This window comes from Phyllobates terribilis, unplaced genomic scaffold, assembly GCF_046119375.1.
Source record: "Phyllobates terribilis strain yellow unplaced genomic scaffold, ASM4611937v1 Scaffold_2__4_contigs__length_985480577, whole genome shotgun sequence".
NCBI lineage: Eukaryota > Metazoa > Chordata > Amphibia > Anura > Dendrobatidae > Phyllobates > Phyllobates terribilis.
The window spans coordinates 957,180,302-957,207,594 of NW_027362762.1; positions in this window are offsets into that span (position 1 = coordinate 957,180,302).

A 27,293-nucleotide genomic window follows, 5' to 3' on the forward strand; every position below is an offset into this window, starting at 1 on the left:
TACACCCCACCGACAGAGCAGCCAGGAAGAAGAAGAGCTGCTCTGTTGACGTGGAGCAGCTGATTCACCGGTAGGAGCTCTGAGTCGGCGAAAAGTGGCTACTACCCGCTTGTTAGTTTATAGGACCATAGTAAGAAAAAAAATAGTCCTGGACAACCACTTTAATTTATCGCCCACCTCCATTGGCGGTCTCCTCAATGGACGACGTGAACGGAAGTCCACTCATTTGGCCACCTTTCTCCGATACTTGCCTTCGGGGACAATCACTTTGGAAAGTCTTCATTACCAATTCGATTGTTTGCTGATCCTTCTAAAAACATTGTTTCCAGTTTCAGATAAGTCACCTTTGGCTTGACTTTTTTGTATCTGGACAGTAAGACAAGTTTTGGAAACAATGTATAACTCATTTCTTTATTTATTTTTTTTCCTTGTTAGGTTTTCGATCTCTAATTTTTCCTCCATTGTTGAAAAAAAGTATCTCTTTATTCCCGATATTCTGCTTCCTACCAGGCTATCTTCAGTCAATGACTCTGTTGTCAGCCCTCTCGTCTACAGAATGTCATCCAAAACTGGTATCAGGATTTGCTACAATTGACTCGACGTAATTTTATTCACCGTTCTCATAAATCTACGTTTTGTATCAGCTCGTCGGTGTCGCCACTGTCCTTGCCTATTATTTGCCTCTGGATAAGCGGTGCATAACTGCTGCGGTGCCGTGACAGTGGACGCTCAATAGAGGCCAATAAGGGCTTGATAATATGTTTAAGAGATAGACGATTCCCAGCGTGAATTTTAAATTCGATTTCCGGCAAACTTCCCGTTCTCTTTAGTTTAATGTGACCCCAGGGAATAAGAGATTATATTTACACATTCACCGGAGAGAAAAAAAGAAGAATTCTCCCCTCTTAAGCTCTTCGGTGAGAGTTTCAGGTTGCTCACTTTTCATACATTATTTATAGGGCTCTTGAATTATTGGCAAAATGTTTGATGTGGTCTTCAAGATTAAAAAACATATTTAAAGATTTGGCTTTGAACGTAAACTGCGAGTCGCCCGCCCTTCCTTTAAATCTTATGATGGGATCAAACTGTGCTAAATCTTTTTAAAATAATGGTGTAGTATTCCGAGACGTCGCTCCGAGGAGTAAATCAGACATCTCGGAGAAATTTCATTTTCCTTATCGGCCCCGTACGAGTCGGTGAGATGTCAAGTTTTTATTTTCTCTTCGACATTATTTTTCTGTAAGGTGAAGAAGATCCTTCTTTCTTATTCCGGTCATCCACTGTCTGCTCATTGTTGACCATCAGACGTCTTGGAAAAATTTGGCTGACCAATTTCTCCTCCGTAGTGCCGGGCATATTCTCACGCTTCTTACATTGGCCAAACCCAACACAAGCATGAATTATTATATTGTTGGTTTTTTTTTTTGTTTTTTTTTAAATAAGCTCGATCCTGTATCTCTCTCCATCTTCCCATATAGGGTGAACTTTGGGGCAATGTCCCTACAATCTCATTGTCATAGATTAATCCCTTCACAACCAATTTTTCAGTTTTTACGCTTTGTTTTTTTTCCTCCCCTTGTTCCAATAGCCATAACTTTTTATTTTTCCTACCACAAAGCCGCATGAGGATTTGTTGTTTTTTTTTTTTGTGGGACGAGTTTAACTTTTGAATGACACCATTAAGTTTATCGTGTGATGCACTGGAAAGTGGGGAAAAAAATTAAACTGCGGCAAAACTGCAACAAAAAGTGCAATTCCACAATTGTTTTGGGGGTTTTACTCACCATGTTCATTATATGGTAAAAATGACCTGATAATATGATTCTCTAGGTCAGTACTATTATGGAGAAACCAAACTTGCATCGTTTTTTTTTTTTTTTTGTATTTTAAGTGGCAAAAAAAAATTGTAAAAAAAAAAAAAAAAAAATTTGGATTGTTACCATTTCCCAAGATCAGTAACGTTTTAAATTTTTTAGGTACTGGGGCTTCTTTTTTTGCACCAAGAGATTATGTTTTTATTCATACCATTTTGGTGTAGATACAATGTTTTGATCGCCTCTTATTCCATTTTACTGGAGAAATCTCTTAAGGCGACATCAAAAAGTAGAAAACCCTTTAAAGGGAAATAGTCAGCAGGTTTTTGCGTTGGAATCTGAGAGCAGAGTGACCCTGATTCCAGCGATGTATCACTTACTGGGCTGCTTGGTGCAGTTTTGACACAATCCCTGTTTTCTCTGTTGTAGATGTAGCAATGGATAGAATGCGAAGCTATGTGACCCCGCCCCCATCACTGATTGGCAGGTTCCTTTTTACATTGTCAGCCAATTGCCAATCAGTGGTGGGGGCGGGGTCACACAGCTTAGCTGGGCTTTCTGGCACATGACACCTAGTCCTATTCTGATAATCTCCTGCTGATAAAACACTGATTGTATTAAAACGACAGAAAACTGCTGAGCAAATGACACATCCCTGGAATCAGGGTCTCTGTCCCTATATATCATGCTGCCCTCAGATTACATAGCAAAAACCTGCTGACAGACTGACTTTAAGGGGACCTCAGAGAGTGGTGATGCTAACAAGCAAAGGATCCCTTTGAGGTGAGGCAAGATGGCAGACAAGCTCTGTAAACTGCCACCATATAGGGAGGTAGCCCTTTAAAGTGAAATTGGTCATTGGAAAAGCACTTTAAAGTGACATCAGAAAGAAAAAAAGCCAAGATAGTGGAGAAGCTTTTTAGCAAAGGGCCAGATAGTGAAGGAACCCTTCAAAGTTGTGCAAGATGGAACAAAAGCCCTTTAAGGTGTGACAATAGTGTGACAAATCCTTTAAGATGATACCTGGTCATGTAGGTGCACTTTAAGGTGTCATCATAAAAGGTGAAGGAAAGGACCTCACTGAGATGAATCATGATAGTAGAAAAGTTACATAAGACGCCTAAATAAAAGGCAGAAGCCCCTTAAAGTAACATCAGACAGCAGAGAAGACCTTTATGGCGGCACCAGAAAGTGAAGAAGTATTTTGGAAAGTCTCCAGATAGCGACAATGCCGCAAAAAGTTAATAGAGATGACACGAGAGTAAAAAAAAAATTTAAGGTGCCACCTAAGGGTATGGGAACACAATGTCTGTTAAAGGCTTTCAAAAAGCATGAGTTTCTTTTATTGAAGGGTTTCCTGAAGCAGTGTTGGAGAGTTTTGAAAAAGTTTTGTAAGAGTTTTTTTTCCCCGGAAAGTTCTTTTGAAGCCTTGTGATTAGACAATGTCTAGTTTGGAGAAGTTTCCAGCATTATCTGCCTCCAAAGAGCTGACATTGACTTTCTTTTTTCCCACCAGGTATTTTTCAAAACCTCTCCAGAAAAAAAACCCTCAAAACTCATCATATGAACAGCAAAGAATACAAATAAAATGTGAGAGGGCTTGTTTTCCTGGAATCTTTTAAAGCAGTTTTTTAAGGAGAGCTTTGGAGAGGATCTGATCAAAAGGTGTGTTCACACTGAGTTCTTGGAGCCGAATTTCCGAATTTTTGATGAGTTTTGAGTTTTTCAAGAGGATTTTGGAGAGTTTCCGTTCCGTATCTGCTTTTTATATGTGAACACTCTTGTAGTGGAGAAATCCTCTAAGATTATACCACATATTAAATAAAACCTCTAAGGTCATAATAGATCATGGAAAGCCTCTTTAGGCAAATGGCAGACACAGTCTTTTTGCTGAATTTCTGGAGCAGAAACTCAAACTTTTTGAGATTTGAAGGAAAATTTGAAAAGTTTCTGCTCTGTTTCTACTTCAAAAACTTCTTAACAAAGCTCAATGTGCACAAAGCCTAAAGGTGACAGAGATAGTAAAGAAGCCCTTTAAGGTGATACTAGATGGTGGGGGTTCCTTATAAGGTGGCATTAGATAGTGGAGAAACCCTTAAGGGTGACCTCGCTTTCAGGTGACATTTGATAGTAGAGATGCCCTTTTAAAGGCCTATCAGCTAGTGGAGGGGCCAATAAAGGTGACGCCATGTAAATGAGATGTATTTAAAGTGGCACCGGTTGTAATTGCTTAGCTTCACATCACGCCGATAGGATTTATTTGATTTTTCCAGATAAAACACAAGAAGAAATAAGACTTCAGATGTCATTTTTCTGCATTCATCTTTAATAACAACTGGAAAAACAAGAGCATAAAGTTTGGATTTTAATCAATGAGGTTGGGTAGGAGCTGGGGAGATATCATAAGTGCATATAATAGGATTAAGTCCTAGCGTTAAGGAACACATCCTTCGTCTCCATCCTACGGGTTTAGCAGTAAATCACGGTATTGATGAAGGTTGAGACACAGATGCTTATCCAAACGTTACACGCTCTGGGGCCATAACCGAGGAGAAACTTTGAATGCTAATCAAACTGCGTTATTGCCTGGATTTTTACCTGCAGCGATGAATTTCTCCTTGGGGAACATGAGAATTCAGTTTTCATATTCATTCATTTCTTCTAAGAGGATTCCAGTAATGAATCTTAACCCAAGCCTACAGGGACGGCCCTGGTCTCCTAAGACGCTGGGCTTCAATCCAATCTCCCAGTACGTTGTGTCACCCAGGTGCGGAGGGAGGTGGCGGTGTGAGCGGTGGTCTCATCATTTATCAGCTTTGATGCAAGATCAAACAATTATATTAAACGTCACCTTCTGATACATTGCACCCACGGCTTAGTGGAGGAACTGGGTGGAATCGGTCAATGTTTCCTTCACTCCAATGATTATTATTATTTATTATTATAGCGTCATTTATTCCATGGCACTTTACATGTGAAAAGGGGTCACCGACAGGTACAGGAGGAGAGAGGACCCTGCCCGCGAGGTCTCACAGTCTACAAGGGATGGGTGAGGATACAGTAGGTGAGGGTAGAGCTGGTCGTGCAGCGGTATGGTGGAGCGGTGGTTACTGCAGGTTGTAGGCTTGTCGGAAGAGGTGGGCCTTCAGGTTCTTTTTGAAGGTTTCCACGGTAGGCGAGAGTCTGATGTGTTGGGGTAGAGCATTCCAGAGTAGGGGGGAAGCACAGGAGAAATCTTGTATGCGATTGTGGGAAGAGGAGATAAGAGGGGAGAAGAGGAGGAGCACTTGTGAGGATCGGAGGGTGCATGCGGTTATGTACCGGGAGACTAGGTCAGAGATGTATGGAGGAGACAGGTTGTGGATGGCTTTGTATGCCATGGTTAGGGTTTTGAACTGGAGTCTCTGGGCAATGGGGAGCGAGTGAAGAGATTGACAGAGAGGAGAGGCCGGGGAATAGCGGGGGGACAGGTGGATTAGTCGGGCAGCAGAGTTTAGGATAGATTGGAGGGGTGCGAGAGTGGTAGAAGGGAGGAGGCCACAGAGCAGCTTTCTGGACCGGGGAGAGTGGACAGCCATTGACATTGATGGATAGGTCAGTTGGGTGAGTTGAGTGAGATGGTGGAAAGATGAAGAAGTTTGTTTTGTCCATGTAAAGTTTTAGAAATCTAGCAGAGAAGAAGGATGAAATAGCGGACAGACATTGTGGGATTTTGGTTAGTAGGGAGGAGATATCTGGTGCAGAGAGGTAGATCTGTGTCATCAGCATAGAGGTGATAATGAAAGCCGTGAGACTCTATGAGCTGTCCCAGGCCGAGGGTGTAGATTGAGAACAGCAGAGGTCCTAGAACTGAACCTTGGGGGACACCGACAGATAGGGGGTGAGATGAGGAGGTGGTGTGCGAGTGGGAGACACTGAATGTCCGGTCTGTTAGGTATGAGGAGATCCAGGATAGGGCCAAGTCTGTGATGCCGAGAGATGAGAGAGTCTGTAGTAAGAGGGAATGGTCCACTGTGTCGAAGGCAGATGACAGGTCTAGGAGGAGGAGGACAGGGTAATGTCGCTTGGATTTGGCGGTCAGTAGGTCGGTGGTGACTTTAGTCAGGGCCGTTTCAGTAGATTGATGCTTTCTGAAGCCAGATTGTAGGCGGTCAAAGAGAGAGCAGGAGGAGAGGTGGGAGGACAGTTCAAGATGGACGTGTTGTTCCAGTAGTTTTGAGGCATAAGGGAGAAGTGATATGGGGCGATAGCTAGTCAGAGAGGATGGGTCAAGTGAGGGCTTTTTGAGGATGGGCGTGATTGAGGCTTGTTTGAAGCATGAGGGGAAGACACCAGTTGTTAGTGACAGGTTGAAGAGATGGGTTAGGGTTGGGGTAAAGACTGTGGTGAGGTTTGGGATGAGGTGGGATGGGATCGGGTTGAGTGCACAGGTGGTGAGACATGATCTTGAGAGTAGAGCAGAAAGTTGATCTTCCGTGATGGCAGAGAAACTGGTTTTGGTGATGATATAATATAATGATGATATCACCACAGCCATTTAGGATCAGTATTTCCAGCCTCCTATCATCTCCGCTTACTTATAGAGGAGGTCTCATCAGCTCTTCCTTCACATTTCTTCCTTCCTTTCCTCTCCTCATGAGAGCATAACCACAAGCAGCATAGACTTGTAGTGCGAGGATCAGCCTCTTCTCTCTATGTCACCTTCAGATCTGTCCGCAATTAATTTACCACTAACTTCTGTAAAGACTCCAATTTCCAATGATACAAATTTGATACATTTATGGCTGTAATTCATATCTTAACCACTGGGCGGCCACACCCAGAAACATATTGTATAAATGTCTCCTGACAGAGTAGTGAAAAATCATATTTTTTTTTTCTGAAAAACTGATCATTGCCAGCCATATGTGAAGCCAAAAAGAAATGGTTGGAAGAAAACATCTGAAACCTCACTGGTATTTTTTTTCTGACTCCTTTTAAAAGTTACTAAATTCAAGAACCAAAAGCTCAGGAAGATAAAAGTTGTAATACTTTCTTAAGTAGGAGAATATTTAAGGCCAAATGTGAAACTACTAAATTTGTATCAATACCTGTCGTTTGCAGTCTATGAAGCCTCCTGGGAAAGTTCCTTGTTGAACTTTTGGCGTAAGTGACACATCATAGAATATAATGGCCGTTAGTATCTCGCCTATTCTCCATCATCCTGGAGTCCTATCTCCATCCTCGCATTTACATTAAGGATTAGTTAAGGAGAAGGCAGGGACTTGATGACAAATGAGTGGAGTTGGCGCCAGCAGGTAGGTACGAGCCCGAGCTTCTATCTATCAAGGCAGATTAGCTGCAAGGAGTAAGGTAAAGATGGAGAGATGGGAAATAATAAATGGAAGCCGGATAAATGCAGGCGGCTCCTCCATCTGATACTGGCGACCCATCCATTATATAGAGTGGATAGTTCTGTATCAAGCAGCACGCTGTGTACCGGAGCTGTCGCTGCCACCGCTATGCGAATGCACAATAAATATCTCACTACATGTGATTGTTACAAGTGACGCATCATTTATTACTCCTCGAATGGGAAAGAAAGGGAAAAAAATAAACCTCGACAACTACTCAATAATGGAGTTTTAGGAGGAAAATGGGACAATGGCGCCGATCCATCAATGTAGAATTCTTCTATTTCATATCCAAAATTATCCACATTAAAGGGATTTCTAAAAAGATGGGAAAACCAAGAATAGGAGTTAAAATACAAAAAAAAATAAAAATGTAGATATTTATGAAATGACCCAGAGAAGTGACCCCGTTTAGGAAATGAAAGTAGAAAAGTCACATTTTAAAAACTTGTGTACTGGTCATTTTAAGAAGTTATTTTTTTGTGTCTAACCAGAACATTTGGTTACTTAAATGCTGAACTCTTTAGAATAACTTTGGTAATAATTGAACAATATCTTAACTTTTAAAGGGTTAGTGGTCGTAGGAGTAATGGGGTCATAGGAGGGCAAAAAAGGGTATTTTTTTGTTATATGATCCCTATTTATAAACCCTTTATTTTAGTTTAGAGTTCCTACCAGTTACGGCCAATAACAGAGCATTTGCTTTATTTTGTCAATGCAGCTTAAAGGGGTTGAAAACTTCCATGATACTAATGGAATATCCTTATCTGATTGGTGAGAGATCGACATCTTTCGACATAGGTACATGGCCTCTAGTGGTAGAGGGTTTATGTGGCTAATGATTTCCTCTTCATGCAGTGCAGACCCCACTGACCACATGTGATGCATCATTTCAGCGCGGCTGGGATTTCAAATACATTTAATGCTTTGTCCAAGTGCAAAACACATAATGATAGCGGCAGAAGTGTAACATCATATTTCAGTGGTTTTACTGTCTGCTCCAAGGCTCATTATCAGGGCAGAAAAGTGACCAGTCCTTTGTATCTGTAAAACACTTTACTGGAAAATGTATCTATATTTACAGAGATACTTCTCCAAGAGAAATAAAGAGAAAATAGCAAATCCCCCTTTTTTGTATAGATATCTACTAATGCCAGAAGGTATTTGTATTATAGTAGTTCTATTATTGTACATAGGAGCAGTATTATAGTAGTTATATTCTTGTACATAGGAGCAGTATTATAGTAGTTATATTCTTGTACATAGTGGCAGTATTATAGTAGTTATATTCTTGTACATAGTGGCAGTATTATAGTAGTTATATTCTTGTACATAGGGAGCAGTATTATAGTAGTTATATTCTTATACATAGGGGGCAGTATTACAGTAATTATATTCTTGTACATAGGAGCAGTATTATAGCAGTTATATTCTTGTACATAGGAGCAGTATTATAGTAGTTATATTCTTGTACATAGGGGCAGTATTATAGTAGTTATATTCTTATACATATGTGGCAGTATTATAGTAGTTATATTCTTGTACAAAGGGGGCATTATTATAGTAGTAATATTCCTGAACATAGGGGCAGTATTATAGTAGTTATATTTTTGTACATAGTGGCAGTATTATAGTAGTTATATTCTTGTACATAGGGAGCAGTATTATAGTAGTTATATTCTTGTACATAGGGAGCAGTATTATAGTAGATATTCTTGTACATAGGAGCAGTATTATAGTAGTTATATTCTTGTACATAGGGAGCAGTATTATAGTAGTTATATTCTTGTACATAGGGGCAGTATTATAGTAGTTATATTCTTGTACATAGGGGGCAAAATTATAGTAGTTATATTCTTGTACATAGGGGGCAGTATTATAGTAGTTATATTCTTGTACATAGGAGCATTATTATAGTAGTTATATTCTTGTACATAGGGGGAAGTATTATAGTAGTTATATTCTTGTACATAGGACCAGTATTATAGTAGTTATATTCTTGTACATAGGACCAGTATTATAGTAGTTATATTCTTGTACATAGGACCAGTATTATAGTAGTTATATTCTTGTACATAGAGCAGTATTATAGTAGTTATATTCTTGTACATAGGGGGCAGTATTACAGTAATTATATTCTTGTACATAGGAGCAGTATTATAGTAGTTATATTCTTGTACATAGGGGCAGTATTATAGTAGTTATATTCTTATACATATGGGGCAGTATTATAGTAGTTATATTCTTGTACATAGGGGGCATTATTATAGTAGTAATATTCCTGTACATAGGGGCAGTATTATAGTAGTTATATTCTTGTACATAGTGGCAGTATTTTAGTAGTTATATTCTTGTACATAGGGAGCAGTATTATAGTAGTTATATTCTTGTACATAGGGGCAGTATTATAGTAGTTATATTCTTATACATATGGGGCAGTATTATAGTAGTTATATTCTTGTACATAGGGGGCATTATTATAGTAGTAATATTCCTGTACATAGGGGCAGTATTATAGTAGTTATATTCTTGTACATAGTGGCAGTATTATAGTAGTTATATTCTTGTACATAGGGAGCAGTATTATAGTAGTTATATTCTTGTACATAGGGAGCAGTATTATAGTAGATATTCTTGTACATAGGAGCAGTATTATAGTAGTTATATTCTTGTACATAGGGAGCAGTATTATAGTAGTTATATTCTTGTACATAGGAGCAGTATTATAGTAGTTATATTCTTGTACATAGGAGCAGTATTATAGTAGTTATACTCTTGTACATAGGGAGCAGTATTATAGTAGTTATATTCTTGTACATAGGAGCAGTATTATAGCAGTTATATTCTTGTACATAGGGGCAGTATTATAGTAGTTATATTCTTGTACATAGGAGCAGTATTATAGTAGTTATATTCTTGTACATAGGAGCAGTATTATAGTAGTTATATTCTTGTACATAGGAGCAGTATTATAGTAGTTATATTCTTGTACATAGGAGCAGTATTATAGTAGTTATATTCTTGTACATAGGGAGCAGTATTGTAGTAGTTATATTCTTGTACATAGGAGCAGTATTATAGTAGTTATATTCTTGTACATAGGGGGCAGTATTATAGTAGTTATATTCTTGTATATAGGGGTAGTATTATAGTATTTATATTCTTGTATATAGGGGGCAGTATTATGGTAGTTATATTCTTGTACATGGGGCAGTATTATAGTAGTTATATTCTTGTACATAGGAGCAGTATTATAGTAGTTATATTCTTGTACATAGGGAGCAGTATTATAGTAGTTATATTCTTGTACATAGGGAGCAGTATTATAGTAGTTATATTCTTGTACATAGGAGCAGTATTATAGTAGTTATATTCTTGTACATAGGGAGCAGTATTATAGTAGTTATATTCTTGTACATAGGAGCAGTATTATAGTAGTTATATTCTTGTACATATGGGGCAGTATTATAGTAGTTATATTCTTGTACATAGGGAGCAGTATTATAGTATATATATTCTTGTACATATGGGGCAGTATTATAGTAGTTATATTTTTGTACATAGGAGCAGTATTATAGTAGTTATATTCTTGTACATAGGGAGCAGTATTATAGTAGTTATATTCTTGTACATAGGAGCAGTATTATAGTAGTTATATTCTTGTACATAGGGAGCAGTATTATAGTAGTTATATTCTTGTACATAGGAGCAGTATTATAGTAGTTATATTCTTGTACATAGGTGCACTATTATAGTAGTTATATTCTTGTACATAGGGAGCACTATTATAGTAGTTATATTCTTGTACATAGGAGCAGTATTATAGTAGTTATATTCTTGTACATAGGAGCAGTATTATAGTAGTTATATTCTTGTACATAGGAGCAGTGTTATAGTAGTTATATTCTTGTACATAGGAGCAGTATTATAGTAGTTATATTCTTGTACATAGGGAGCAGTATTATAGTAGTTATATTCTTGTACATAGGAGCAGTATTATAGTAGTTATATTCTTGTACATAGGAAGCAGTATTATAGTAGTTATATTCTTGTACATAGGAGCAGTATTATAGTAGTTATATTCTTGTACATAGGAGCAGTATTATAGTAGTTATATTCTTGTACATAGGAGCAGTATTATAGTAGTTATATTCTTGTACATAGGAGCAGTATTATAGTAGTTATATTCTTGTACATAGGGAGCAGTATTATAGTAGTTTTATTCTTGTACATAGGACCAGTATTATAGTAGTTATATTCTTGTACATAGGAGCAGTATTATAGTAGTTATATTCTTGTACATAGGAGCAGTATTATAGTAGTTATATTCTTGTACATAGGAGCAGTATTATAGTAGTTATATTCTTGTACATAGGAGCAGTATTATAGTAGTTATATTCTTGTACATAGGGGGCAGTATTATAGTAGTTATATTCTTGTATATAGGGGCAGTATTATAGTAGTTATATTCTGTATATAGGGGGCAGTATTATAGTAGTTATATTCTTGTACATGGGGCAGTATTATAGTAGTTATATTCTTGTACATAGGGGCAGTATTATAGTAATTATATTCTTGTACATAGGGGGCAGTATTATAGTAGTTATATTCTTGTACATAGGAGCAGTGTTATAGTAGTTATATTCTTGTACATAGGAGCAGTATTATAGTAGTTATATTCTTGTACATAGGGAGCAGTATTATAGTAGTTATATTCTTGTACATAGGAGCAGTATTATAGTAGTTATATTCTTGTACATAGGAAGCAGTATTATAGTAGTTATATTCTTGTACATAGGAGCAGTATTATAGTAGTTATATTCTTGTACATAGGAGCAGTATTATAGTAGTTATATTCTTGTACATAGGAGCAGTATTATAGTAGTTATATTCTTGTACATAGGAGCAGTATTATAGTAGTTATATTCTTGTACATAGGGAGCAGTATTATAGTAGTTTTATTCTTGTACATAGGACCAGTATTATAGTAGTTATATTCTTGTACATAGGAGCAGTATTATAGTAGTTATATTCTTGTACATAGGAGCAGTATTATAGTAGTTATATTCTTGTACATAGGAGCAGTATTATAGTAGTTATATTCTTGTACATAGGAGCAGTATTATAGTAGTTATATTCTTGTACATAGGGGGCAGTATTATAGTAGTTATATTCTTGTATATAGGGGCAGTATTATAGTAGTTATATTCTGTATATAGGGGGCAGTATTATAGTAGTTATATTCTTGTACATGGGGCAGTATTATAGTAGTTATATTCTTGTACATAGGGGCAGTATTATAGTAATTATATTCTTGTACATAGGGGGCAGTATTATAGTAGTTATATTCTTGTACATAGGAGCAGTATTATAGTAGTTATATTCTTGTACATAGGAGCAGTATTATAGTAGTTATATTCTTGTACATAGGGAGCAGTATTATAGTAGTTATATTCTTGTACATAGGAACAGTATTATAGTAGTTATATTCTTGTACATAGGAGCAGTATTATAGTAGTTATATTCTTGTACATAGGAGCAGTATTATAGTAGTTATATTCTTGTACATAGGAGCAGTTTTATAGTAGTTATATTCTTGTACATAGGAGCAGTATTATAGTAGTTATATTCTTGTACATAGGAGCAGTATTATAGTAGTTATATTCTTGTACATAGGGGCAGTATTATAGTAGTTATATTCTTGTATATAGGAGCAGTATTATAGTAGTTATATTCTTGTACATAGAGCAGTATTATAGTATTTATTTTCTTGTACATAGGAGCAGTATTATAGCAGTTATATTCTTTTACATAGCACCAGTATTATAGTAGTTATATTCTTGTACATAGGAGCAGTATTATAGTAGTTATATTCTTGTACATAGGAGCAGTATTATAGTAATTATAGTCTTGTACATAGGGGGCAGTATTATAGTAGTTATATTCTTGTACATAGGGGGCAATATTATAGTAGTTAGATTCTTGTACATAGGGGCAGTATTATAGTAGTTATATTCTTGTACATAGGGGCAGTATTATAGTAGTTATATTCTTGTACATAGGGGCAGTATTATAGTAGTTAGATTCTTGTACATAGGAGCAGTATTATAGTTGTTATATTCTTGTACATAGGAGCAGTATTATAGTAGTTATATTCTTGTACATAGGAGCAGTATTATAGCAGTTATATTCTTGTACATAGGGGGCAGTATTATAGTAGTTATATTCTTGTACATAGGTGGCAGTATTATAGTAGTTATATTCTTGTACATAGGGGGCATTATTATAGTAGATATATTCTTGTACATAGGAGCAGTATTTATAGTAGTTATATTCTTGTACATAGGGGACAGTATTATAGTAGTTATATTCTTGTACATAGGGGGCAGTATTATAGTAGTTATATTCTTGTACATAGGGGGCAGTATTATAGTAGTAATATTCTTGCACATAGGGGGCAGTATTATAGTAGTTGTATTCTTGTACAAAGGGGGCAGTATTATAGTAGTTATATTCTTGTACATAGTGGGCAGTATTATAGTAGTTATATTCTTGAACATAGGGAGCAGTATTATAGTAGTTATATTCTTGAACATAGGGGGCAGTATTATAGTAGTTATATTCTTGTATATAGGAGCAGTATTATAGTAGTTATATTCCTGTACATAAGAGCAGTATTATAGTAGTTATATTCTTGTACATAGGAGCCGTATTACAGTAGTTATATTCTTGTACTTAGGAGCAGTATTATAGTAGTTATATTCTTGTACAAAGGAGCAGTATTATAGTAGTTATATTCTTATATATAGGGGCAGTATTATAGTAGTTATATTCTTGTACATAGGAGCAGTATTATAGTAGTTGTATTCTTGTACATAGGAGCAGTATTATAGCAGTTATATTCTTGTACATAGGGGGCAGTATTATAGTAGTTATATTCTTGTACGTAGGGGGCAGTATTATAGTAGATATATTCTTGTACATAGAAGCAGTATTTATAGTAGTTATATTCTTGTACATAGGAGCAGTATTATAGTAGCTATATTCTTGTTCATAGGGGGCAGTATTATAGTAGATATATTCTTTTACATAGGAGCAGTATTATAGTAGTTATATTCTTGTACATAGTGCGCAGTATTATAGTAGTTATATTCTTGTACATAGAGAGCAGTATTATAGTAGTTATATTCTTGTACATAGTGCGCAGTATTATAGTAGTTATATTCTTGTACATAGAGAGCAGTATTATAGTAGTTATATTCTTGTACATAGGAGCAGTATTATGGTAGTTATATTCTTGTACATAGGGGGCAGTATTATAGTAGTTATATTCTTCTACATAGGAGGCGGTATTATAGTAGTTATATTTTTGTACATAGTGGACTGTATTATAGTAGTTATATTCTTGTACATAGAGAGCATTCTTATAGTAGTTATATACTTGTACATAGGAGCAGTATTATATTAGTTATATTCTTGTACATAGGGAGCAGTATTATAGTAGTTATATTCTTGTACATAGGAGCAGTATTATAGTAGTTATATTCCTGTACATAGGAGCAGTATTATACTAGTTATATTCTTTGTACATAAGAGCAGTATTATAGTAGTTATATTCTTTGTACATAGGGGTAGTATTATACTAGTTATATTCTTGCACACAGGGGCAGTATTATAGTAAATATATTCTTGTACATAGGGGACAGTATTATAGTAGTTATACTCTTGTACATAGGGAGCAGTATTATAGTAGTTATGTTCTTGTACATAGGGACAGTATTATAGTAGTTATATTCTTGTACATAGGGGGCAGTATTATAGTTGTTGTATTCTTGTACATAGGAGGCGGTATTATAGTAGTTATATTTTTGTACATAATGGACTGTATTATAGTAGTTATATTCTTGCACATAGGGGGCAGTATTATAGTAGTTATATTCTTGTACAAAGGGGGCAGTATTATAGTAGTTATATTCTTGTACATAGTGGGCAGTATTATAGTAGTTATATTCTTGTACATAGGGAGCAGTATTATAGTAGTTATATTCTTGAACATAGGGGGCAGTATTATAGTAGTTATATTCTTGTATATAGGAGCAGTATTATAGTAGTTATATTCTTGTACATAAGAGCAGTATTATAGTAGTTATATTCTTGTACATAGGAGCCGTATTACAGTAGTTATATTCTTGTACGTAGGAGCAGTATTATAGTAGTTATATTCTTGTACAAAGGAGCAGTATTATAGTAGTTATATTCTTATATATAGGGGCAGTATTATAGTAGTTATATTCTTGTACATAGGAGCAGTATTATAGTAGTTGTATTCTTGTACATAGGAGCAGTATTATAGCAGTTATATTCTTGTACATAGGGGGCAGTATTATAGTAGTTATATTCTTGTACGTAGGGGGCAGTATTATAGTAGATATATTCTTGTACATAGAAGCAGTATTTATAGTAGTTATATTCTTGTACATAGGAGCAGTATTATAGTAGTTATATTCTTGTTCATAGGGGGCAGTATTATAGTAGATATATTCTTTTACATAGGAGCAGTATTATAGTAGTTATATTCTTGTACATAGTGCGCAGTATTATAGTAGTTATATTCTTGTACATAGAGAGCAGTATTATAGAGTTATATTCTTGTACATAGTGGGCAGTATTATAGTAGTTATATTCTTGTACATAGAGAGCAGTATTATAGTAGTTATATTCTTGTACATAGGAGCAGTATTATGGTAGTTATATTCTTGTACATAGGGGGCAGTATTATAGTAGTTATATTCTTCTACATAGGAGGCGGTATTATAGTAGTTATATTTTTGTACATAGTGGACTGTATTATAGTAGTTATATTCTTGTACATCGAGAGCAGTATTATAGTAGTTATATACTTGTACATAGGAGCAGTATTATGGTAGTTATATTCTTGTACATAGGGAGCAGTATTATAGTAGTTATATTCTTGTACATAGGAGCAGTATTATAGTAGTTATATTCTTGTACATAGGAGCAGTATTATATTAGTTATATTCTTTGTACATAGGAGCAGTATTATAGTAGTTATATTCTTTGTACATAGGGGTAGTATTATACTAGTTATATTCTTGCACACAGGGGCAGTATTATAGTAAATATATTCTTGTACATAGGGGACAGTATTATAGTAGTTATATTCTTGTACATAGGGAGCAGTATTATAGTAGTTATGTTCTTGTACATAGGGACAGTATTATAGTAGTTATATTCTTGTACATAGGGGGCAGTATTATAGTTGTTGTATTCTTGTACATAGGAGCAGTATTATAGTAGTTATATTCTTGTACATAGGGGCAGTATTTTAGTAGTTATATTCTTTTACATAGGGAGCAGTATTATAGTAGTTATATTCTTGTACATAGGAACAGTATTATAATAGTTATATTCTTGTACATGGGAGCAGTATTATAGTGGTTATATTCTTGTACATAGGGGGCAGTATTATATTATTTATATTCTTGTACATAAGAGCAGTATTATAGTAGTTGTATTCTTGTTCACAGGTGGCAGTATTATAGTAGTTATATTCTTGTACATAGTAGCAGTATTATAGTGGTTATATTCTTGTACATAGGGGGCAGTATTATAGTAGTTATATTCTTGTACATAGGAGCAGTATTATAGTAGTTATATTCTTGTACATAGGGGCAGTATTATTGTAGTTATATTCTTGTACATACGGGGCAGTATTATAGTAGTTATATTCTTGTAAATAGGAACAGTATTATAGTAGTTATATTCTTGTTCATGTGATCAGCATTGTAGTTATATTCTTGTACATGGGAGCAGTATTATAGTAGTTATATTCTTGTACATAGGGTCAGTATTATAGTAGTTATATTCTTGTACATAGGAGCAGTATTATAGTAGTTGTATTCTTGTACACAGGTGGCAGTATTATAGTAGTTATATTTTTGTACATCGCGTGCAGTATTATATTAGTTATATTCTTGTACATGGGAGCAGTATTATAGTAGTTATATTCTTGTACATAGGGACAGTATTATAGTAGTTATATTCTTGTACATAGGGGGAATATAATAGTAGTTATATTCTTGTGCATAGGAGCAGTATTATAGTAGTTATATTCTTGTACATAGGGTCATTATTATAGTAGTTATATTCTTGTACATGGGGGGAATATAATAGTAGTTATATTCTCGTACATAGGAGCAGTATTATAGTAGTTATATTCTTGTACATAGGGTCAGTATTATAGTAGTTATATTCTTGTATATAAGAGCGGTATTATAGTAGTTATATTCTTGTACATAGGAGCAGTATTATAGTGGTTATATTCTTGTACATAGGGGGCAGTATTATAGTAGTTATATTCTTGTACATAGGGTCAGTATTATAGTAGTTATATTCTAGTACATAGGGGGAATATAATAGTAGTTATATTCTCGTACATAGGAGCAGTATTATAGTAGTTATATTCTTGTACATAGGGTCAGTATTATAGTAGTTATATTCTTGTATATAGGAGCAGTATTATAGTAGTTATATTCTTGTGCATAGGAGCAGTATTATAGTGGTTATATTCTTGTACATAGGAGCAGTATTACAGTAGTTATATTCTTGTACATAGGGAGCAGTATTATAGTGGTTATATTCTTGTACATAGGGGGCAGTATTATAGTAGTTATATTCTTGTACATAGGGGCAGTATTATAGTAGTTATATTCTTATACATAGGAGCAGTATTATAGTAGTTATATTTTTGTACATAGGAGCAGTATTATAGTAGTTATATTCTTGTACATAGGGAGCAGTATTATAGTAGTTATATTCTTGTACATAGGGAGCAGTATTATAGTAGTTATATTCTTGTACATAGGTGCAGTATTATAGTAGTTATAGTCTTGTACATAGGGGGCAGTATTATAGTAGTTATATTCTTGTACATAGGGGGCAGTATTATAGTAGTTATATTCTTGTACATAGGAGCAGTATTATAGTAGTTATATTTTTGTACATAGGAGCAATATTATAGTAGTTATATTCTTATACATAGGGGGCAGTATTATAGTAGTTATATTCTTATACATAGGGGGCAGTATTATAGTAGTTATATTCTTGTACATAGGGGCAGTATTATAGTAGTTATATTTTTGTACATAGGAGCAGTATTATAGTAGTTATATTCTTGTACATAGGGAGCAGTATTATAGTAGTTATATTCTTGTACATAGGAGCAGTATTATAGTAGTTATATTCTTGTATATAGGGAGCAGTATTATAGTAGTTATATTCTTGTACATTGGAGCAGTATTATAGTAGTTATATTCTTGTACATAGTGGCAGTATTGTAGTAGTTATATTCTTGTACATAGGGAGCAGTATTATTGTAGTTATATAGACCTCTTACCTAAAGAGGTCAATATTATTTTGATTATTTTCTTATACTTTTGAAGAAGTTCTAATATATGAGTTATATTTTTTGCTCAGTGAATAATAATTTATCAGTTTTCAGTTTTGTTATATTATTCTTTCACTCTTTTACCCTAGATAGTTGCTTATACTATTTACCATTTGTGACAATACAGGTTAAAATCTTAATCAGCCAGACGATTAGATTTTCTAAGTCAAGAGAAATACACTATTATCTTTGTGTTTCTGTTGACTTGTAAATGTATGTGTATTTTAAGAAGGTCAGACCAGTATTTGCATAACCTTGATTTTTATCCCCTGTTGGGTTTGGAAACCATGATGTTTGCTAACATGCTAATTACATATTCTACTAAAATCGAACTGAATGATGATTTAAAGAGCCCACTGTTTACCAACTATGTAAATTGATTAGCTCAAACAATGAATCCTGAGCGCTGCCCTTTCCTCCCAACCTGTGGCTGATGACCTTACACAGATGTAAATATAAACAGGGATTTCTGTAGTGCTGCAAGCAGAATCAAGGAGCATCAGGAAGACTTTACATTCTTCATTACAGTAGATGGATTGCGGTTCCATCCAACAGATTTGGATTTTACATGATTCCGGTCTAAAATTATATGGCCCTGACTGGAAAGATAACGATCTGCTCCTTTGACCATCAGAGAGCCCATGGATACATTTAGGAAGACCAGGCTGGAACGATGAAGTCACCCCCCCCCCCATGGATATGTTGTTTGGTGTTGCCAGACGGGACCATCTGGTCACCTGGAACCCATGGAGACGATCAGGGAAGCCACATTGAGACCAACCGGTAATCTGGCCCAGTGGAAACTCTCGTAAAGGCCAGGGTGGGATCCTGACCTTGTACCTTAATGGACTGCTAGCTTCTTAAGCTTGCCGCTACCTTCTCTCTGTGGGGGCCCGCCAGAAGCTGGAGGGGCCGCTTGTTGAGGTAGTTGGCCCTGGAAGTCCCAAAGTCCCACCTGTTCTATCCCAGGCGGGCCAGCGGAAGGGTGAGACTGTGTAATGTTGTACCATCTTGGGTATTTGCTGGGACTGTTCTATGTGTTTATTGTCCGCTTTGTGGTTCAGTAAAGTATTGCCACGCTGTTTTACCATCACCCTGTGTTGTCTGAGTAGTGTTACGCCCACGGAAGACCCTGGGTCTTCACACCATTCATTCAGTATCCGTCTATTTGATCATCACATTTTCTCTCTGCAGTTGTTTTATAGTTTGAGGCAGTTCACTAATATCTTTACTAGTAATTAAAATCAATTCACAGACAGAATAGTTGGTTTCCTCTATGCTGGCTGCCTTTATCCTGCCGTCTCGCCCTACTTGCCCTGTGCGTCTATGACCACATATCCAACAAAATATTAGAAATTATTTCATTCTGTTCCTTTGATGTGCAGTTTTTGTGCTCATTTTTCGCTCCGGAGGTAGTTCAGGAGGCGAAGGGCTCAAGCAGGCTCCCGATTCTTTACAACTTTGTCATTGCTGTTGTCACTATTATCTGGCTGAACTTTTCTGTTTGTTGAAGAATAGGACATCTCTGGAGAAAACTATATGGAGACCCAAGACTTGTACCTTTTCATCTTCTTTTTCCTCTTGGCTCACATTGTGTTTATCCAGACCTTTTTACTCTGAAGTTTTTAATAGCAATTCTTCTCTTTTATCCAATGGCTCTTGAATTGTTTTTATCTAATATTTACTGGAAAATGATCAGAACAAATGCCAAGTTGTTCAACCCCATGAGAGAAGAAACAAACCGTTGTTAGTTTTATCACTTATCGGTGAGGACAAAGAACCTAATATGACTTTCCACTACAGGGGAACTGCATTATTAATAGAAATGAGCAAAATTTTAAAAAATCTATATATATTTTGGGTTTTATCTATCGGAATTTGCAAAAAAAAATAGATTTGGACCAAATCGATTAATCAGAAATTGGAAGTGACCCGAAAAGATGTCATTATACTGTTGGATCTCTCCTAACCACAAAGCATGATAATCAGATGGGAGAGGAAGGTCTAGTCAGCACCTCCTAGTCAACACTGGAAATCCAAAGACCTGGGGCTGGAAGAATCAAAGTAAAAACCAATGGACAACAAAGAACATTTTATTTATTTAACGGTCTTCAGTTCTATCTTGAGACATGGTGACTTGATGGATGAACGATCTGTAAGAATGATCTGCAAGCCTAGATAGGTCCACTAGGGTTTTCTCCTCCGTTATCTTGATAGTATCAAGCCATTGGGTTGCAGGTCTTCCTCTTCCCCTTGATCCTTCTATTCTTCCGACCATGATGTCCTTCTCCAGTGATGGCTCTCTTCGAATGATGTGTCCACAGTAGGCAAGTCGTAGCTTGGTGATCCTTTCTTCGAGTGATATGTCTGGCTTGATTTGTTCCAAGATTGATTTGCTTGTTCTTCTTGCCTTTCATGGTAATGATAACATCCTTCTCCAACGCCACACATCGATGGCTTCGATTCTTCTTCTGTGTTGTTTCTTTCTCGTCCAGATTTCGCATCCATATGTTACTACAGAAAAGACCAAACTACAAATGTTTCATATTTTTCTGGATTTGTGTGAATTAAATCATGAAAAATTAAATTCTGGTGAATCTGAATTTTTTGTAAAATTTGCAACAAATGAGAACAGTTACACGATGATTTTCCCAGCTCTAATAAGCAAATAAGGGGTTTAAAAATTGTCCCAAGGATGATAAAAAGGCCATTTAGGAGGAAACATATACCAGTGAAGAGAAAAAAGATTCAGCACCATAACAATGTTCTTCTTGGTTGACTAGAACTAAACTTAAAAGGATTAGCATCAAACTGTTCACACTGCGTTGCAGTGCTGCTGGTACTCTGTCAGGGTTTCTTAGCCCCAGCAGTGGCCTAATTTTGCTAAAAAATTAAATATTAAGTCTTAATGGGGTTTTCTCACGCTGTCTCTTGAGCAGCCCATAGTCTCCTCACAGTCTCCTTACTTTCTGGTTGCTTGATTCTGCTACTGCACATTAAGGATCTGTCAGTGCTTGTTCTGGAGTCTACACTGTTATCACTATATTTACATAGAGAGATAAAAGGGACATTGGACAAGCTCAAGGCTCAGGAAAGTGAGAGCTATGATTAGGGGAACTGGTCTCAAAACTGTCTATGCTGGGTGCTGGGAAAATTTATAATTTCAGTATTACAATACTGATAGTAGCCCTGTCAGGAGCTGAGAGACAGGTGAACAGTTTACTGCTGTTTAGAAATCTATGGGCTTGAGAGAACTGACTGGTATGTTAGGAGTTAACTCTTCTCCTGGAATGTAAATATGGAGTGCACTTGGCCATGCTCTGGTGGACAAGCTCCATTGAAAACAGCTGTACACTTTGTAAGATAAAAGCTCTCATTTGTAGGAGAATGACAGAGAATAGAAAAAGAAAGTTTATTGCAAATCTGCTTATTTTCATGCTGTCTAACTAATTAAGCAATTTAATAACATGAGTATACCCCTTTAAGTCAGCTTATGACAATATTTTTGAAGTCAAGGAGGTAGAGATTCTGTGCCAGAAGTTTCTGATATTTCCACAGTGTAGCAGTGGGAAATTGCCATGGCTTCATTGCATACTGTGCAACCAGGACACGTACACCTGGTTTCATTGTGAATGTGCTGGAAGTAGCTCTCAATGGTGTATTTTTTGTTTTATTGACATCCCTGACGATAACTGACATCATCTTAATTATTTCTGATATCTTGCGCTTTTGATGTCTCATACTTCTGGCACATGAGGAGTGAAGTTGGGTGTTCTTGCCCCGGCTTCATCAACATTTGTGCATGTGTTGGAAGTAGATGGGAGAAGCTCGGGATGATGTAAATGGTCCTCATGGACATCTATCAAGCTACATTTGATTGGAGTAAGGCTGCCATAAGCTGGACTTCTTGGCACAACATCAACTCCTTTTATTCAAACCTCCATTTGACATACAGCACAAATCATCTTAAAATCGCTAATTAAGCAGAATTAGGTTACTGGTGGGACTAAAAACCATTCATATACAGAGAAGTAGAGCAGCATTGGATGGTAGTGGTGGCAGATTTGGGGCAAAAGTACAAAAATGTCTTCCCTTTTTGAAAAAAATTTATATTCAAAAAAACAAAGCCTCATAGCATCTTTCACATTCTACTTTAACATTATTTGAGTAGGGTTTTTGTACACTCAAGAAAAATATTTGAGAGTCCTCAGTGGTTGATACCTTTTAATGGCTAACTGAAAAGATGGTAACAAATTGCAAGCTTTCGAGACTACTCAGGTCTCTTCATCAGGCATAGTATAACACAAAATGTGAAGAGTCACATATTTATACACAGCAAGACACAGAAATAATGCAATAGATGAGACAAGTGACGTAAAGCAGAAGTATGAAGAATAAACAGTTGTGGCCGTAAATATTGGAATAGTTCCTAGATAAGGAGTGTGAAAGTTTTATTATCCTGTGATTGAGATCTGGTCCAAGGTTATGATGACCCCACAATTCTGAGGAGCACATGCCTTAGTTGATGTAGAACAACATAAATCCATGTGACACATTCATTCCTGCTCTGAAGATGTCAAAGGTCGTCATGAGTTTATATTCCCAAACTTTTCTGTCTCTCCGCGATTTGAAATTACCTTTTAATAACAGTAATTTCATATCCGTGATGCTGTGATCGGGGAAATAAAAATGTTTGGCCACAGGTAGATCTATTTTTTTTTTCTTTTATTGCGTGGCGATGAGAATTCATCCTTGTTCCAAGTTTTTGCCCCATCTCCCCTACATACAGACCCCCAGCTAGACATTTGGTACATATAATTAAGTACACCAAATTAGATGTGATGAAGCTGAAAGTACCTGGGATCTTGTAGTCCTGATGTGAGTTGGGTATCTTCATCTTGTCTGTGGTCATTATAAATGGACAGGACTATGCCTGATGAAGAAACCTGAGTAGTCTCGAAAGCTTGCAATTTGTTACCATCTTTTCAGTTAGCCATTAAAAAGGTATCAACCACTGAGGACTCTCAAATCTAAATATTTTTCTATCTACTGGCTAACATGGTACAAAGATATATATTTTCCCTGTAGACTCTGGATAATTTAGAAAAACGTTTCAACTTTTCATATATTTGTGGTGTCTTTCTTACATTGTTATCATCTTTACATTTAGAGATCCAGCATTGGACTTTGCTCTCCCAGAGGAAAGAAATTTGGGGATCGTTTTCTGTAATGATCTTTACAATTTTTAAGTAATTTTTGATTTTTTTTTCTCATCTGAACTCGTTACGTTTAGAGAGGTTTTCAGTCGCACTTTATTGCAGACCTTCGCTCCTATGGGCTGATGTGTAGGTACTTGCTATTATCAATTGAAGTGTGAAAAGAAGATATGAGCAAATCGATTCACTCCTTTCGAGGTAGCCGGTGAATAAAGCCCATTCGTCATAACTCTCGAACTGTGCAATTGTAAATTCACCGGAGGCGAATCTATAAACTGTTTCTGACTGCAGCGTGAGAAATTCTAACTTTGCCGTCAATCTCTTCAATGCGGAGATGGATCAGTGAGGGTGGTGGACCCATGATGATGAAGGTTGAGCTGAATACCAATACTATCCAGCCCCTCTGGTTTCTTTCTCATTGGGGAGACACTTGAATTACAATATTTTTAGAATTTTTAAATTTGCTCTGGTGCCAATTTAAGTTCTTGTAAAGGAGCGCTCCAAGAAAAACTTTTGTACTCTTGGAAAATGAAACATATGTCTTCACCCTAAACCCTTTGTTATGTTCCTCAGACCATTCTAGATGTCCCATTATCCTGCTGAAAGAGGCACTTCCATTAGAGAATACCAATGCCATGAATGGGTACGGTACAATGTTTAGGTAGGTTGGTATATATCACATCAAACTAAATTCTGGACCCAAGGTTTCAGAGCAGAACATTTCCCCATCACACTCCTACGTCAGCTTGTCTTCTTTCTTGAATCCTTGAGACATCTTTTCTCCAGGTTAGTGACGCAGACGAACCCGACCATCCACAAGATGTAAAACAAGATTCATCAGAATAGACTTTCCTTCTTCCATGCAGTGGTGTTAACTGAAGCTCAGGGGCCTCAATGCAAAAGCTCCAATGGTCCCAACTATTGCAAATCTTTAATACTATTAGTCTTTTCGTATGGGTCAAAGCAACTTTTTTTGGCCCCCTTAGACTCCAGGGCCTGGGTGCGATTGCAACCCCTGCACCTATTATACACTGCTCAAAAAAATAAAAGGAACACCTAAACAACAGAATATAACTCCAAGTAAATAAAACTTCTGTGAACTTAGGGAGCAACACTGATTGACAATCAATGTCACATGCTGTTGTGCAAATGGAATAGACAATAGATGGAAATTATTGGCAATTATCAAGACACCCTCAATAAAGGAGTGGTTCTGCAGGTGGGGACCACAGACCACATCTCAGTACCAATGCTTTCTGGCTGATGTTTTGGTCACTTTTGAATGTTGGTTGTGCTTTCACACTCGTGGTAGCATGAGACGGACTCTACAACCCACAGAAGTTGCTCAGGTAGTGCAGCTCATCCAGGATGGCACATCAATGCGAGCTGTGGCAAGAAGGTTTGCTGTGTCTGTCAGCACAGTGTCCAGAGGCTGGAGGCGCTTCCAGGAGACAGGCCAGTACACCAGGAGACGTGGAGGGGGCCGTAGGAGTGCAACAGCAGCAGGACCGCTACCTCCGCCTTTGTGCAAGGAGGAGCAGGAGGAGCACTGCCAGAGCCCTGCAAAATGACCTCCAGCAGGCCACAAATGTGTATGTGTCTGCACAAACAGTTAGAAACCGACTCCATGAGGGTGGTATGAGGGCCCAACGTCCACAGATTGGGGTTGTGCTCACAGCCCAACACCGTGCAGGACGCTTGGCATTTGCCACAGAACACCAGGATTGGCAAAGTCGCCACTGGTGCCCTGTGCTCTTCACAGATGAAAGCAGGTTCACACTGAGCACATGTGACAGACGTGACAGAGTCTGGAGACACCATGGAGAGCGATCTGCTGCCTGTAACATCCTTCAGCATGACCGGATTGGCAGTGGGTCAGTAATGATGTGGGGTGGCATTTCTTTGGAGGGCCTCACAGCCCTCCATGTGCTCGCCAGAGGTAGCCTGACTGCCATTAGGTACCGAGATGAGATCCTCAGACCCCTTGTGAGACCATATGCTGGTGCGGTTGGCCCTGGGGTCCTCCTAATGCAGGACAATGCCAGACCTCATGTGGCTGGAGTGTGTCAGCAGTTCCTACAAGATGAAGGCATTGAAGCTATGGACTGGCCGCCCGTTCCCCAGACCTGAATCCGATTGAGCACATCTGGGACATCATGTCTCGCTCCATCCACCAACGTCACGTTGCACCACAGACTGTCCAGGAGTTGGCGGATGCTTTAGTCCAGGTCTGGGAGGAGATCCCACAGGAGACCATCCACAACCTCATCAGGAGTAGTGTTGAGCCACCCCCGTAGTGTTCGGGTTCGGTTCGGTTCGTCGAACACCGGGATGTTCGAGGAACTGTTCGTTGAACTGTTCGTCGAACACCTTAGAACACCGTCGAACACCGTTAAAACCAATGGCAGGCAAACAAAAACACATAGGAACACATAGAAAACACCTTCAAAGGTGTCCAAAAGCTCACAAACTGCTCAGAAGACGCTTTCTTTAAAAAAGCCGGCCGGCAATTCAGCAGCGGCATACACCGGTACCCGACAATTTAGACATGAAGGAATAGAGCATCACACATAGATTAGATAGATAGAAACATGTCAGTCACATATATATGAAGTACAGTGACAGTGTTGCTTACTGTACTTGTCATTTAGTGTAAAGGATTTATTAAAAAATATAATAGTGTTTTCGTGCACCGTCTCTTTAAAAAAGCCGGCCGGCAATTCAGCAGCGGTACCCGACAATTTATAACAGACAGAATAGAGCTTCACACATAGATTAGATAGATAGAAACATGTCAGTCACATATATATGAAGTACAGTGATAGTGTTGGTTACTGTACTTGTCATTTAGTATTAAAATAAAGGATTTATTATTAAAAAAAATTGGCGTGGGGTTCCCCTTAATTTTAGTCTCTAGCGGAGGTTAAGCAGACGGCTGGGGCAGATGTTTGAAGCCTGGGAAGGGGGTAATACCCACGGAGCTTCCCAGGCTACTAATATCAGCCCCCAGCTGAATACCTAGCCTTTACTAGCTATTAAAATGGAGGACCCCCCCCAAAAAAATGACGTGGGGTCCCCCCTATTTTAATAGCTAGCAAAGGCTAGGCAGACAGCTGGGGGCTGATATTAATAGCCCAGGAAGGGAGCCATGAATATTGGCCCCCTCCCAGGCTAGAAACACCAGCCGTCAGCCGCCCCAGAAATGGCGCATCCATAGGATGCGCCAATTCTGGCACTTAGCCTCGCTCTTCCACGCTGCCCTGGTGCGGTGGCAGTGGGGTAATAGGGTTGGGGTTGATGTCAGCTTATAATGCCAGCTGACATCAAGCCCAGGTTAGTAATGGAGAGGCGTCTATAAGACACCCCCATTACTAACCCCATAGTCAAAGTTAAAAAAAAAACA